The 17507-nt window shown below is 45.0% G+C and overlaps 1 non-coding gene across 1 annotated transcript; it reads right to left on the bottom strand.

Moving 5' to 3' along the window:
• Positions 1-15595: 15595 nt before the first annotated feature.
• Positions 15596-15710, bottom strand: LOC147676830 (U5 spliceosomal RNA). The gene has a single exon (XR_015302785.1). It is a non-coding gene; the product is annotated as a U5 spliceosomal RNA (small nuclear RNA).
• Positions 15711-17507: the final 1797 nt, after the last annotated feature.

The following is a 17507-nucleotide window of genomic DNA, read 5'->3' as shown; positions in this document are numbered from 1 at the left end:
AAAAAAATGTAAATTGTTCCACTCTTCGGAGAAGCTTTGAATTTCTGACCCAGTTTTAACTATTTCAAACCCTCTTTGGAGAATTCATTGACAGCTCGTCCAACTAACAAATGTGTTTATTTTTAATATTCAGGGATAGTTGTGTGTTTTCAATATTTAACGCAGCAGCAGCTGCAGCTCACTAACATTACTGCAAATATTCTCTGTACCACCATCCCATTTTTAATATGTGATGTCCTTTTTCGATCTATTCTAAAAAAAACTTTTTTATTGATGTTGCATGAAACATAACATTTCTCTGCAAGTACTCTATATTAGACTCGCACATCTGCCACATTCAAAATAAATTAAAGGAAAATGGTATTTAAATCAATCAGTTTAAATAAAAAATTATTAGAGGTCATCCGGGCAAGGCTCTCTGTTGAACAGAGCTGGTTCTATCGGGCGCCTGAATGGGTGGGGCTCTGGGCCAGAGCCCACTTTGCCCATTCCTTACATCTCTGTTCCCAGTGCATGTGGCAATTCACACCAACACTACAGCAGTTTCTTTGGGTAGCAGAGTATTCTAGTAGTCAAATCCTCATTTTGGAGGTTGAGTTCCACTGCCTCTTGGAAAAAAAACGTATCTGTTAAGAGTGCTTCTCTATATAAAACTGAAAATAGCAAGTCTTACTCTTCATTCGTTAAAAAACAACAGATGTTTCACATACTTACAAAAGTTGTTTTACTGATGCATTGTGAGCCTCTGCCCTGCCTAGCTCCATTGACAAGGCCGATTTTACTTGCACATTAAATGCTTTAAAAAAAAGTGTGAAACTCTGCTTAATTAATTATTACATTTAATCATTGATAATAAAGCAGGGTTTCAGAGACTTTTCTTCTCCAAATAAATAGCAATTATCTACGAAGAACTGGAAACGTTCCAATTTGCCCAGGCCAAAAGCATCTGTGAGTGTTGAAATGGTATTTTTTTTCACTAACTCAGTTAAGCTTCCACTTGATTGGGGCATGTTGAAAAATATGTATTCTACATAAAGATAAATTCATTTTCACCCTCACAAAGAAAACAGTTATTAAAACCCTTCATGAATCAAACTAGTCAAAAATTATTTAAACCTGAACCAGGATGGGACATTTTAAAACTGTAATAAAAAAAAAATAGTATATGGTGAAGGGGAAAACTAGTGACTGCACATTGAAGCTAGACTCCAATAATTCACATTTAGTAAGGAATATATGTTGAGGTTTAACTTTTGCATTGTGTGAACGATTTAGTCATAATAGCAGTCATAGGCTTGTATCCTTCAGTATTTCTTTACACTTTCCAGGAATGGTTCCAAGCAAGACAAGCTTTTGCTTCAGGTAGCACAACCTGCAGCTGTCTATAGCTTTAAAAGAGGGAGACTGGCCCCTTTTGTTCAAACCACAGTATGGGCTGGGAAGAAATTAGGCTGAAAGTCAATGAAACTGGGCGCTGGGGGGTCTCTCTAAAAAATGCGCAAGTTGCCTAACCTTCAGTAGCTCACATCGATTTTCACTGCTCCGAAGTAGCTCTCACTACAGAAAAGGTTGGAGACCCCTGATCTTGACGCACAAAAATGAACTGTTTTAAATAAAACGACAATTTAATATTATCAAAATGTAATATCTATGTGGGATCTTATGTGAGTGGTTTGAACAATGACGGATAGAAACCATCATGCTCCGTACCAAGTATGAATACTGGTATTTGCGACGCGTTTACCCGTGACTCATATTAAGCCACTGATTACTGTGATTTTAAGATAAAGACGTGGGGGTTTGATATATGTGCACTGTAGCCAATATGAATTCGGACCTATAAAATGTGTAAGAACATGCTTAGGAGCTGACTAAAACAATGCGCTAGCTATGCTCATGCCAGCTCATATTACTAGTCATTTGACCTAGTTGGTTTAAAAAGAAGAAATAAACTTAACAGGATGTGGAGAATAATTTCTCTGTTTACCATGTTCCCTCTGGCTTTCTCCTGATATAGGAAGAACATATGGTCTCTCCTTACACGTGGAGTACATTGTTGACTTGCGGTTATATGGAGCCGGGAAACGCGAATATTTAAAGTGAGTCCTGATCCGGAGCCTGCAATATAATATGATTGCACTTACTGATCTGGTTTTTTATAAGTTTTGATAATATTTTATTATTGCTCTCAGCATATTACTAAGACCGCAAATCCATAGTACATCAATATTTGGGTTTTGAGAAAGAAGAATTGGGAAACCTACCTTAGATAAGACAGGAACATTTACTCACAATAGTTCTTTCTACTCTCCCCTTTTCTTGTTTCCTTTGCTTTCTGGCCCCTATTGGCTTTTGGAATTCGGTTTGATCACATGAGTTGACCATTGGCACTCAATAATTTTGGGATGTTACACATAGAGGTGACTGTGTTGTTTACTATATGGGATTTTTGGTGTTTCCCACTTATCACAATACACTTCTTATTGGAACTTCTATGACTTACTAATTTTTTTATGATCTGCTGCTTTGTATTTTCATTGTTCCTCCGTTTGGGTTCTAACAACTGGTTACTTGACTGATTGTCGATATATGCAAAACAATATGGAGAAAATATGCTCTTTTAGCATATAAGGTGAAAATCTGTGATTTTTTGCATGTAAGATGAATTGACTGATAGATTCAAATTACATTTTTCTAGCCCTGAAGAAGTCTGTGGTTTAACACCACCAAAGACGAAACACGTGTTGGCAACGGCTAGAGAATTTTTAAGAAGATTTACATCAAAATAAAAGAAAAGAAAAGACACAAGACTTTGTCATTTGCTGATTTACATTTCCTATTATCTGTTAGCTCAGGATACATATTGTGTTTATGTTCATATGGTATTGATTTGATCATACCGTTTGGTTGTAGATGGATGGCCTAAACCGTATCCTTGGAGATTTCTATGCTGCACAAATTACTTCTGTTGTCACCATAACCTAGCTCAATTATCACCCAGCCATCCTTCTTTTTGTCTTGTTGTGTATTGTGGGTGTGCTGCGGGTTGGTGAGTTGGGTATTGTACCTTGTGATATAGATTGACTTGAGATGTGTTCTAGAAATGAGAGATACAAGGTAGCAGATGACTTATTTAAGAGTCTAAATGCAGGTGAATCAGTCAATAAAGCAGTAGCATTAGGGACAAATAAATGAAATGAAGGACTGAAAATGAAATTCATCCGACTGGAACATCTGAAAAAATCCGAAATAAGTAAATGGTGGGATGGAGCTACACTTAAGGAATATCAAAGGTTGGATAGGATACCCCGTGGCTTAAGATCTCAATTATTTCCCACATACGACGACCTAGAAGAAGATTTATTATTGATATGGGAGAAAGAACTAATAAGTAACTCAATGAGGTTGATGAAACTCCTGATAGAAAATTCCGAAAGGAAGGTTCAAAAGCTGACTGTAGAAGTTGATGCACTTGAGAAAGAGATATTGGATCTGAATAAGACTGAGGGAACAAAGAAGAATTATGAAATTCTTAACACCATCTTAGAAAAATATGAGGAGGATATTAAGCAAAGGAAGGCCCGCAAATTGAAGCGCGATGAACATGATTTCACCTCAGGCCAGGTTTTTACCTATGCCAAGCGTTTCAATGTTCTTATCAAGAATGATACATTAACCAAAGGGAAAAAGATGTCATCAATGAGTTGTATTAACACAGCATCGACGAACAGTATCTCCACAAATGGAGATGATGGAGTGACAAACACTAATGAGGAACACACAGGGAGCAACTCATCTTCTTTTTTAAAAGAGGTACAGAGGATCCGAATAGGAAATTCGAGACAGAGAGATCAAAGGGTGGACATGGTGGCAAAACCAAGAGAGGAAAAAGGGGAGGTAGGAAAACCAGACGAAAGGGCACACTATCAAACCCGTTATTGGAAGGCCAATCAGAGGAAATAACAGGTGACAATGGAATACAAATAATTAATTTGTCTAATGTAGAGTTGACCAATGAAATGTCCTCTGTTTTACGAAAGGTCCTACATTTTTTTCCAACAAGCAAATGCAACATTAATTATGTCAAAATTGATGTTTACAAATTCATTCGACAGTTGAAAATAAAAAAATTCTTTTCAGCAAATGCTGTTGCAAGAGATTGTTCCACACCCCCCATTGTCGGGGATATTACTATCCAAGATGTGCATGCTATCAGACTATTACTGTCCATAACAAAACAAGAAAATGACCCTGTAACATTACACCAAGTACTATAGGATTTAGAGTGCTGTACAAACCTAACTGAGGACAGTGGTTTAAAAAAGAAATCAAAGTGGACTCCACAATTAGGTAATGGGAGTAATATAGATGCTTTTTATAGAAGCGCCAATAAAGAGTTAGACATTCTTGAGGATAGGATGAACAGTACTAGATCCTCCCAATTCTCCAATAACTTGTTAGTCAGGGAGAGGAACGCACTTAAAACAATTGCAAAAGACCCCATCATTGTTGTCAAGGAGGCAGACAAGGGAGGGAACGTTGTCGTGATGGACAGGACAAAATATGAGGAAGAGATCTTTGGCCAATTAAACAATGAAGTCTGGTATGCTAAATTACCATATAATCCCATGTTTTCAATCATTGCTAAAATTAACACCCGTCTGAAAAAATGGCACCATGAAACCCTGTTGAATGAAACAGAATTCAAATATCTTACTGTTTATCGATCCCGCTTTCCATGTCTATATACCTTGCCAAAGGTTCATAAAGACCCCTTGTCTCCCCCAGGAAGGCCTATAATTTCGGGGATAGGGGGGCCGACTGAGAAGTTGGCCGAATTTGTGGATATATTCCTACAACCTTATGTTTTGAATTTACCCTTAAATATGAGGGATATGAAGCATGTACTTAATATACTAAATGACTTCGTATGGGAACCTGAGATGATATTTGTTACCATGGACGTCTGTTCCCTCTATACTAATATCAATCACAAACTAGGCTTAGGAATATTTTTTACACAGGAGACCATTTGAATTGTTGGAACACACAAACATGATTTTAACTATGTCCACATTGATTTTGGAAGAGAATGTGTTTCTACTTAAGAACCAGTGGTATAAACAGATGTGTGGGACCGCAATGGGTTCCAGATTTGCGCCGTCTTTCGCCTGTCTCTTTATGGGGTGGATGGAGACGATGCACATCTGGGGCCCAGGCGGAGCACAATCGCACTCCTATATTAATGATTACGGGAGGTATATAGACGACCTACTATTTATATGGACGGGGCGAAAGTGAATTACTGAGCTTTTTTGCCTATATGAACAATAATGTGTACAATATGACCTTCACTATTGAATACAGCAAAGAAAAAATCACGTTCTTGGACCTAACATTATATGTTGATAGCGGTAGATTATGCAGTAAACTGTATAGAAAACAAACATCCTGCAATGCGGTACTACACAATGATAGTGCACATCCTAGATCAACAGTTAATGCTATTCCATTTGGCGAACTCTACTGGGCATGACGAAACTGTAGTGAGGAGCCTGATTTTTGAGAATGTATAACTGACATTGAGAAGAGATTTCTGTCTAGTGGATATGGGCAAGACGTTGTCAACAAAGCTAAAAAGAGAGTACTTAAACTTGTAAGGAAAGAGACACTTAAGCCCAAGATTATTACAAGAAACACAGACAAGAACATGGTAAGACTAATAACTAACTTTAACTCTTGGTCCTCAAAAATTTACCAAATCTTAAAGAAAAATTGGTTCATGTTGAGTTCTGATCCCATCTTGAGACATCACATTGATTCTAATCCATCCATCACATATCGGAGGGGTATGACTATTAAAAATATGATTAGCCCTAGTTACCTCAAACCAATAGAGAAGACTCCAACTTGGTTGCACTGACTGGCTAAAGGATCCTTTCGCTGTGGGAACTGCAGCATGTGCAAAAGTCAATACATGGGACGTTACACTTTAGCTACAATGGCTCCAAGACCTATCATATTAGGACACACATTGATTGTAATACCACCTATGTTGTGTATGCTGTGACTTGTAGGTGTAACTTAGTGTACATAGCTAGTACAATTCAGAGATTGAGAGATCGGATGGCAGAACACTATAGGGCACTTAAAAACAGGGATACTAAATACCCGATAACAGTACATGCACTAGAGTGCTACTCACAAACAGAACACTTATCCATGGCATTCCATGGGATTGAGATTATGCCCCCAGATGTGAGAGGTGGAAATCAGGAACTCAAACTCCGTCAATTGGAGGCTATATGGATAATGCAGGTACATGCAGTAGAAAGGGGTTTGAATTACGATGATGAACTTCAATATTTCTTGGGTAATTAATCTAAGTTAATCGCCTTGGACATCAATGTGATGGCTTTTGGTTATTGTACCACTTGATGGAAAGATGAGATGATCAATGTAACAATAGAGTATAAACTCACTATTGGTTCCAAAAATGTGTACGTTACTGAATTTTAATTATGACATGATGAACTCCAGGGGAGATATCCCCTTTTGGAATTTACTGTTTCGAGAAGATGAGTTATTCTGATGTAATTGGAATATGATTTATAACTGATGAACTGCTCTAACTATTGTCACTCTATACAGGGAAAGGATAGATGGACTGCTCCCTTAACATACTAATAATGACGAAACGTTTTAAACAGGTTGGGTATTAGAAATTTTAACTGAGATGAAGTCATATTTGTACACTAATCAACTTTCTTAATAATGTGTTATGTACTTATTGAAATTGATAAGCTTATCATGAAAAAGTTTTTCACAATCTTGAATGTCGAGAATTTGGAATGGTTCAAGAAGTACAAAAATGTTGCAGCACATATGTATCTTTTACAATTTGGGTTAACAAGGATGCCCAACTGTTTGATGTATCAGACAGATGGCATTCAAGAATAATACGGGCACTCAATGGTGACGGCTGTAACTGTACGTTCTCTTTCCTTTACTTTCTTTGTGCACTTCAGTTTATACTTATACTTTAGAACATTATTAGGATTTTTACACATGCCTAATTAAGAGCTTTACATCTTGTTAAACAACAATGCAATGAGAATACGAATCATTGTTGACATCCAAAATAGAAACGTTTATGGATAGGAGCCGGACGCCGGACTGCATTTCGATGACCCAATAGCGTGATGAGCAAATTTTTTATCGTTCCGATTTCACACTATTCTAGTGATTTTCACTTTGGCTACTAGAGTTCACTTAATTAACATGGATGAAATTGGAGAATTTTAATGATAGTGCGATATATAAATCAGTTATGATATAAACATTTTGAATAAACAGCACAAGATCAGGCCTTTTGTTTATACACGGATATTGAAAGTAAATGTTTTAACTACTGAGGGATATTGTAACTATAAATATACTGATGAACTTCTGATAGGCATACCAATGCCTCATACAAGATGGCGCAACGAAATACGATTTGTAAAAAACGAAACTGACCACGCACGCATAGTCCGTTGTTTGTCTCCTAAGCCGAGATACGGGTATTTTTACGTTTCCCAAACATGGCGTTGATGCTAGACACCGATTACAACTCTTTTTCAAGAAGACGTTACTCCGTCTTAGGTGAGTCTGTCCTGTCCGTGGACACAGTGTGATTTTGCCCTTAATTAGATAGGAATAATCTTGACGCACAAAAATAAACTGTTTAAAATAAAACGACAATTTAATATTATCAAAATGTAATATCTATGTGGGATCTTATGTTAGTGGTTTGAACAATGACGGATATAAACCATCATGCTCCGTATCAAGTATGAATACTGGTATTTGAGACACGTTTACCCGTGACTCATATTAAGCCACTGATTACTGTGATTTTAAGATAGAGACGTGGGGGTTTGATATATGTGCACTGTAGCCAATATGAATTCGGACCTATAAAAAGTTCGAGAACATGCTTAGGAGCTGACTAAAAACAATGCGCTAGCTATGCTCATGCCAGCTCATATTACTAGTCATTTGACCTAGTTGGTTTAAAAAGAAGAAATAAACTTAACAGGATGTGGAGAATACTTTTCTCCGTTTACCATGTTCCCTCTGGCTTACTCCTGATATGGGAAGAACATATGGTCTCTCCTTACACGTGGAGTACATTGTTGACTTGCATTATATGGAGTCGGGAAACGCGAGTATTTAAAGTGATTCCTGATCCGGAGCCTGCAATATGATATGATTGCACTTACTGATCTGGTTTTTTATAAGTTTTGATAATATTTTATTATTGCTCTCAGCAGATTACTAAGACCGCAAATCCATAGTACATCAATATTTGGGTTTTGAGAAAGAAGAATTGGGAAACTTACCTTAGATAAGACAGGTACATTTACTCACAGTAGTTCTTTCTACTCTCCCCTTTTCTTGTTTCCTTTGCTTTCTGGCCCCTATTGGCTTTTGGAATTCGGTTTGATCACATGAGTTGACCATTGGCACTCAATAATTTTGGAATGTTGCACATAGAGGTGACTGTGTTGTTTACTATATGGGATTTTTGGTGTTTCCCACTTTTCACAATACGCGCTGCAAGTAAGGCTAACGCGATTTGCCTGCCAGGAAGCGAGTGCAAGGGAAATAATTTAGGATGGGGGAGTCCCAGTAAGGTGTGTTCAGGAAGTCAGGGCAATTTGATCTGAAACGCAGCGTTCAACTCGTCAATCACAGATGACCAGTAGCGCTCTAATTTCGGGCAGCGCCATAGTAGGTGTGTCAGATTCCCAGACATTCCCCAACCCCTCCAACAGAGGCCTGATTTAGCTGTATCCCACTGCTTGACCCGCGCCGGGGGTAATACCAATATATTGCTGTTTTACATGCAGATTCGGTCCCCGCTGTGTTAGAGGTCGTATAATGCGCGTGGTAGAACACTTGCTCCCACTCTTTAGTCGAGAGGGGACGACCCAACTCCATCTCCCAACATACTTGCGCTTTCGTCCGCTGCTTTCGGGAGCAGCGCAGAATCATGGCATACAGTTCCGATATAAGGCTCTGGTCATCCTTCTTGCCAATGAGCCATCGTTCAAAAGTTGTGAGCGGTCGTGACATAAGGGCCAGGTTGGCTGGACGGGTCACCTAAGTGCTACTTGCGCATGGCAGAATGCATCCTCCTCATCTAGGGGGTAATATTCTGCCCGCAATACAGGGAAAGGGATAAGCCCATCCAAGTCAAAGAGCATACCCGCCCTCTTGCAACCCTTTTCGCGCCAGCGATGGAAAATCGGCGAAGCACGACCTGGCTGAAAGTCAGGATTATCACCTATCGGTGTCATTGGAGAAGGGAAGGAGGTTCACCCCTTACGGAGCGCCAGCTGGTCCCAGGCCCTCAGCGTCGGAGACGTCACCAGGGAGGAGTACAGGCCCCACACCCTACATTTACGCGGCAACCAAAGCTCCCGCCAGATGTTACAGCCTGCAACAGTTTGGTCCATGAAAAGCCAATGTTTACTGGACATGGGCCTATTCCACTCCACTACATATCGTAGACAGGATGCCTGGTAGTACGCCAGGAGCTGAGGGAAACCCAGACCCCCAGCCGCCTTCGGGGAGGTGGTCGTGGCGAACGGAGCACGTGGTCGCTCGTTGCTCCACAGGAATTTGTTAAGCCTCCCCTGGAGAGTCTTCAACATGCCTGGGGGCGGTGTTAGGGGCAACATCTGAAACAGGTAGAGTATTCTAGGGAGGATCGTCATCTTAATGGCGGCCAGCCTACCATACCACGCCAAGTTGAGGCAGGACCAATCCGAGAGGGACTTAGCGACCTGTTCCTTTAACACAGAGTAATTCAAGGAGAGCGTTCTGAGCAGGGTCGGGCCAGACGTATACCAAGATACGTGACGTCGGAGTGTGACCATTGAAACTCAAAGTCCCTCCGTAGATCCGCTACATCGGTGGCCCGGATCGAAATGTTAAGGATTTGAGATTTGGAAAAGTTAACCTTGAACCCCGCCGCTTTATGAAAAGCACGAAGTTCTGCTGACAAATAACGCAGGGAGGAGGAGGGATCCTTCAACGCCAGGATTACATCATCCGCATATAGGCTTATTTTATGCACATCAGCTCCAAAGCGAATACCCGAAATACTAGCGTGCGCCCTGACCCCCTGTGCAAAAGGCTCCATATAAAGCGCAAAAAAAAGTGGCGAAAGGGGACAACCTTGTCGCATCCCCCTGGTGATGGGAAAGGGAGCCGACTTACATCCGTTAACCCTAACCACCGCTGTTGGGGCAGCATAAAGGCACTGGACCCAGCGCAAAAAGTTGTCACCCAAGCCAAAGGCTCTTAACACTGCAAAAAGGAAGTCCCAATCCACGCGGTCAAATGCATCTCCCCATCGATAGACAGCAGAAAAGCCTGCTTCTTAGAGCGATGCACCAGGTCAATCAGATGTAGTAGCCGCTTAGAGTTGTCTACCCCATGCCTGGTGGGGATAAAGCCCGCCTGATCAGGATCGATCACACCATCCATCAGGGGACTAAGCCGAGCTGCAAGTATCCCTGCTAACAATTTAGCGTCAATGTTGAGGAGCGAAATCGGTCTATAGGAGCCGCATTCGGTGGGGTCTTTTCCGGGTTTAAGAATGACTGTGATGGGGTGACCGATTCAGTGTCAAGAAAAGAGTTAAAGAGCCGTGTTAAAAATGGGGCCAGTTCCGTACAGAAAGTCTTATAAAAAATGGTGGAAAACTCGTCGGGCCCTGACGATTTGGCTAACTTGAGCTGGGAGATGGCAGAGAGCACTTCCTCCACACGAATCTCCGCACCTAACGACTCCGCCGACTCAGGGAGGAGTAGGGTGATATCGGCCGTCGCCAAATACTTTGTTATATCTTCATGGGACGCATCCTCTCTTGAGTATAAAGATCTGTAGAAGTGACAGAAGGAGCTAACTATGTCCGCGTCGTTGGTATGGGGTGTCACAAGATGGTCCCTAATTTCGGTGACGGCATAAGCCTGAGCTTGCGCACGCAGTTTATGTGCCAACATCTTACCCCCTTTGACCCCGCATAAGTAAAATTTGTGCCGCAGGGGGAGTAAGGCATAAGCTGCTCTATCCAGGTCTAGGTGTTTGAGCATGCGTCTCTTTGTTTCTAACTCTCGCCAAACCCTATGTGCACCTGTTCTTTTATGTACCGCTTCTAGGGCTCGCACTTCCCCCTCTAGTTCCTCTCGCTTCTCCCTGCACAGTTTGGAGTATGTGACTGCCAGCGCTATAAAGTCTCCCCTGACCACTAACTTCAGGGCTTCCCAGACTGACGCAAGCACAGTGTCCTTAACCAAATTTTCAGCTAGGTAGCGGGTGATTGTATCTCGAATCTTCTCGACTACCGAAGCAGAGTGCAACATGGAATCCCGAAGCCGCCAGCCAGCTGGGGGTGGCCGGGTGCCCGTCAGGGTGAACTTGACCAATATAAGTGCGTGGTCAGAGAGGGAGCGTGGTGTGATGTCCGCTTCAGAGAGGTGTGGTAAAAGGGCCGTCATAGCCAGGAAGTGGTCTAAGCGCACGTACGTCTTGTGTGCAGTGGAGTAATGAGTAAAGTCACGCTCCTGGGGATGGTGTATGCGCCACACATCATGGAACCCCCCTTCAGCAAGCCATTGCTTCCACTCCCGCGTCCAGGCCCCCGCTTGGGACGTCCTATGTTGTGACCTGTCCAACTCCCCATCCATCACAAGATTAAAGTCTCCTCCCACCAGGATTAACGTGTCGGGGGACGCCATAACTTGCGCCAGGGCAGTGCGCAGGAAGGGTTCTTGTTGGGCATTCGGGGCGTAAAGGGATCCAATCGTGAAGGACGAGTCCCCCCACTGAACGCGTACTGCCAGAAACCTCCCCTTAATATCTACAACTTGGGCCAAGACCTTACAACGCACACGAGAGCTGAACAGCAGTGCCACCTCATTTTTCTTGTTCGGGCACGAGGCCCAGAGCTGTAGGGGAAAACGCTTGTCCTGCGTGCGCCGGACATCTTTAGAAAGAAGATGGGTTTCTTGTAGGAGGCACACATCACTATTCATATTCTCAAGAAGGGACAGAACTGCAGCTCGCTTCACAGGATTATTGAGCCCATGAACGTTAAGGCTCACTACCTTCATTTCACTCGGCATTGCACACTACACAGGGAAGGTGATCTATTGTTCCCATCTCAGTCAGAAGAAAACAGTACAGCACAGGTAAGACCAGGAGATTAGATCTGTCCCCTGCATTCCCGGGTTGACATCTTGCTGTAACCCACGCCTCAAGACCACTGTAGCTGGTAGAAAGCATTGACATCATAACCCCAACTAACAACTCCCCTTAGCTGATACGGAGTCCCACCCCATCCCCACATCTCCCCCCTCCCCCGAAACAGACAACAAAAACCCTACAACGGAAACATAATTGAACAAAGAGATAGCAACAAATGACAGTTCGTAAGATAGGCCCCAACGGCAAGGGGACATGGCACCAGTCACCATCTTCCCGGTTCCTGATACAGGACTCACTCACAGGTAAGGACGTAGACATAAGAGTTACTTCTTAGGGACAGCCCCCCCGACGCCCGCGATCATCCCTCTCAGGATCTCACGTGCCCACCTCGCCATCCGTCGTTGCCGCCTCAGTCACCAGGGCCACAGAAGCCACCGCAGCACCCCTCTCCTGTAGGCTTGTGTACAAGTCAGGCTTTCTTGCAGACACGGACCCTCCCACCCTCTGCCATTCCGCCGAGCATCACCGTCTTCTGCTGGTGGAGTTGCCGCCTCCAGATGGTGAGTCAGAGGGCTCCAGACCAAAAATATCCATGGCCACTTCCAATGACCGCACTTGGACCAGCTTATTCTGCCACCTGAAGATGAGTCAAAACGGGTGGCCCCAGGAGTAGGGTATATTTTGCTCTCGTAGGTGGGAGGTGACTGGTTTGAATGCTCGTCGTTTCAACAACGTAGAAGCAGCCAGGTCCTGAAACAGCAAGGGGCGGTGGTCTCTAAACTGAAGGGGATTGAGGTTGCGAGCCTTACGGAGGATCCGCTCTTTTAGCTGAAAATCGTGGACACACACCAATATGTCCGAAGGGGGAGCTTTGGGACCCCGCGGCAAGCCAACTCGGTGCACTCGATCCATCCGAATGTCTGCTAAGTCATTGAGGATGTGCCTAAAAAGGCCCTCCACGTATTCCCTCAGGTCCGCCCCCTCTCATTTCCAGGGCACCGCTTGGATCCTGTTGTGGTTACGACTGGATCTATTCTCTAAGTCCTCGGCATGCGCTTGTAAATCCAGATTCTGCTCCGTCAGGCGAATCACGTCCTGTTGAAGCTGATGTATATCCTCTGCTGTCCCTAGGTCGTGCTCCTCCAGCGTTGCAACACGTTCCCCCACACCATCCACGTCTCTCCGCACCTCACGCAGGTCAGAAGGCAGTTGGGAGCGCAGCTCCGATATGTCCTCTTTAATGGCCGCAAAGAGCTCAATCAGAAAGGCCTTGGTTGCAGGCTCCTCAATCTCGCCCCCCTTTGGGACTTGTCCGGACCAGGGGATGCAGGCTGCGTCGCCCCCTTCGGCGTCCCTTCTTTTGCGGGCTTGTCCTTTCTCTGTCTGGTGGACGCCATCTTAACAGTCCGCTAGGCCTGACTCCGCAGCACAGGGGAGGCGGGGGAGGGCACCACGCCAGCCCGGTGTCACCTTGCCCACCGCACAGAAACGCCGAAGTCCACTAGGCCCCTGGGGGGCCGCAAGGTCTCAACCGGCCAACTGCCACAACACTACTCCTGCGTACTATGCAGCGTCCTTGAGCACACGTGGAGCGGGCAGGGATCGGCAAGAAGCAGGGAACAGATCAGGGCCGCTGCACAGCGCCACAACTCAGGGCCCGTCGTGTAGCTTGTGGAGTCTGGGGGCGACTCAAGATTAACCCCTTCCCTGCCGCCACAGGCACCAGGCAATCACCGTCTGCTGCACCACAGACCGCTAGACCCCACTACTCTTGTCGCCGCTCGCCTCCGTTGATAGGTCCCGAGAAGGCCAGGTACGCTCTCTGTCCATGAATTCTAGGCCTCACTAGGCCGTTAACTGCCCTAATGCGGGACTCCGGCCGGTTCAGGCCTCTCAGCTTCTTCTAGACGGTACCGCCGTGTAGGAGGGATAGCCCTTCTCCCTGCCGCTTGCGGGCCTGTCGGCACCTCTTCTCAGCCTCCGCTGGTCTCCGCGGGACGCCTCCAGGGTGTCTGCCAAACGCCGACCACCGCCCGCTCTGCAGGCCGCAAGGCACGGCTATCCCCTCCGCATCTCACCTACTCAGTCACAGTCCGGACGGGTCAAGCTGGGTCTCTTCCCCCTGTGGTCAGGCTGTACCAGGCAATAATCCACTCCAGCGAGGGCCCACCACTGCACCTCGGCCTCCGATGTCCCGGACGCACTCCAGGGGCATTGCAAGGATGTCGGAGCTCCTGCCCTGGGATCTCTCCTCTGTTGCTGCTCTCACGCCTTCAGGGCGCTGGGCCCCAATCACCAACTCGCTCTCGTAGGTCGCGTGAATGCCGGCACCAGTTTCAGTGCTGCGGGGGAGCCGCGAGCTGCGCCGCGATGGTAGGCCCACACAGGCCCAGAAGCCCCAGCCTCGAGTGGGCAGCGTCGCTGAGCCTCTGCTCCCCCGTACCCGGCGCCCGTTTACTGCACCACACACTCATGGGCACCGGAGCTCGGAGTCGCTGCACCTCCCGGTACGTTCAGCCGCTGCCCACAGCAAGCAGGCTCCGATTCTGCTGGCTGCCATCCGGTAACTCCTCCGCTTCGCCGCTCCCTCCGGCTCGGGCTCTCCTGCCGCCAGGACCCACGCCGGCGCTACAGGCCGCTCTGTCAGTTGCGTTGGTTCACCTATTCGGCGGGTGAAATGGTCCCACCAATCGGACCTATACAGCAACGGGACACCAGACGGGGGAGAATCACAGGTGGATGGGGGTCCCAAGAGGGTGCTGGACAAGGCTGAAGAACTCGTGGCGCCGGAGGGACTCAGAAGCACGTCTTACTCTGTCGCCATCTTGGCCACACCCCCCTTAAGTCCCTATTTCGCACGTGCTTTCCTTAAAGCTGAATATAGGAGTATATATCTGTCTAGGCTGGAAGCACATGAAGCAAGACTAACGCGCCCCTTCAAGTGTACCTGAGAGGAATCTGACTCAGGATTGGCCACCCTCTCAGGGCACCTCTAACGGGCACAAATAATGGACAAGCCCTATGAAAAGCACAGCATGAGTCTTGGTGCCACCTTTAAAAAGGAGAGTGACGTCTGGCCTCTGGCAGCAGGAATGTTGGGAGAAGAGAAAATATACTGCCTGCTATCGTGAAGTTTCAAGATAGTCAAGAAAAGCAATCTCATGCACTGCACCAGCTCTTCCCATGATGCACCTCTCCTGCACTCTGTCTATGCAAATGAGCAAGCAAAGAGATCAGGAATAAAACACCAAGGTCATGTCCCCAAAAAACAGTAGCAGAAAACTCCTAGATATTCCCCAATTTCTAATGCTTTTCTTTTAAACAAATGATAAACAGCCTCACCTGTGGTAAGGCTTAAAAAAATTGAATAAACTCGTAAATGTTCCTCTCCACGGAAATCTTTAGTAAAAGGCGAAATATTTTTTCGTTTTGAAGAGAAACCAGAGTAACTTAGAAAATGGCTCTCTGGTGGTAAGTGGCACCACATCAAAGACCCTGTCATTGCGAAGGTGAGGAGCTGAGAGGTATTTGCAGCCTCTAAGAAAGAGGGCAAGAACTAGGCCAGTGAGGGCAACAAGCTAAAACTTCAGAGTCTCTGCTCAAAGCACAGAAAAGCAAAAAGGTGGACAGTTCCCATGTGTCTGTCTGGGAATATGCCGAAAATATTTGTACACACCTCAGCTCATACGGAGGTGTTGTGGCTGCTGGGCAAGGGGAACAGGAAGCGTGAATCAGGCTTTAACTGAAGTGGCACTGTAGGACTTTCGTCCCCTAGCGATTTTACGCTTTCCCCACTAGCCCTCAAATCGATAGGCTGTGAGCCACCACTGTGCTCTGCACATAGCCATGCACTTTAAGTCCCTATTTCACACGTACTTTCATTAAAGCGGAATATAGAAGTATATATCTGTCTAGACCGGAGGCACATGAAACAAGACTAACAAGCCCCTTCAAGTGTAACTATGAGGAATCTGACTCAGGATTGGCCACCCTCTCAGGGCACCTCTAATGGGCACAGATAACGGACAAGCCCTATGAAAAGCACAGCATGAGTCTTGGTGCTACCTTTAAAAAGGAGGGTGAAGTCTGGCCTCCGGCAGCAGGAATGTTGGGAGAAGAGAAAATATACTGCCTGCTATCGTGAAGTTTCAAGATAGTCAAGAAAAGCAATCTCATGCACTGCACAAGCTCTTTCCCATGATGCACCTCTCCTGCACTCTTTCTATGCAAATGAGCAAGCAGAGAGATCAGGAATAAAACTCAAAGGTCATGTCCCCAAAAAACAGTAGCAGACAACTCCTAGATATTCCCCAATTTCTAATGCACAATATGTGAGACAAAGTTTCTTCCATTTGGCCACATAGTCTGCAGAGTGATGTCGGCCATGTTTGCTTCCATGCAGGGATCTGGTCTTTTGAAATATAAGTTCCCAGCCGTATTCGTAGAAGCATTTGTTGGATGGATGGTGTTATGTGGTTGACTAAGTATGGATGCTGGGCACATCTCTCGTACGTGGCCAGTACCATCCAGCCATGTTTTTTCGTTGCTAGTGCGGCTTTATCTGCAATCCAGGATTTTTGTTTTGCCGCGCCGTTGGCTGCTTTTTTAAAGACCGAGAAGGTATAATTGGTGTTCCATGCCTCTTGCATGTTGAGATTTGTCGATGCTTCTTCAAGTACTGTTTTCCATGCACTTTTTGCTTTTGTTTGATTGTTTATTTCGGTCCAACAGAGACCCATCAACGTGTCCTCTTGTGCTGCTCTTAATTTCCAGCACATTTTTAGCATAGCAGCTTGTCTGACTGGGTGCTGATTTAGTAACCCAAATTCAAGACGCACTTGCGCTTGTGATGCAAACTTCGGAATCTGAAAGATGTATTTAAACAGCTTTGACTGTTGTAGTTTCAGGAAGTTTGCATCTTTGCTTCTGAATAAATCAGAACCGTACGTAAGGGATTGTAGAAACTTTGCCGCGATCACCTTCAACAGGTATAAATTGGATGTACATTTCAGTTTTGTTTTAAATAAGTTTAGAGCAAACCATAGTTTGTTGGACTGAGCTTTTCTGTGCAATATGTGGTCTTTTAATGTCCACCTTGAGTCGACCACCACTCCCAGGTACTTATAAGAGAGGCTTTGCTCTATGATGTTGCCTGTGATGTGCCATTTGAATGATTGCTGCCCTGGCCGTGATGCAAAACAGACGATCTTCGTTTTTTTGCAATTAAATAGCAACCCATGCCCACT

This window comes from Lissotriton vulgaris, chromosome 12 (genome assembly GCF_964263255.1).
Source record: "Lissotriton vulgaris chromosome 12, aLisVul1.2, whole genome shotgun sequence".
Lineage (NCBI taxonomy): Eukaryota > Metazoa > Chordata > Amphibia > Caudata > Salamandridae > Lissotriton > Lissotriton vulgaris.
The sequence above is the reverse complement of the archived record's forward strand: the minus strand, read 5'-3'. Positions and strand labels throughout refer to the sequence as shown.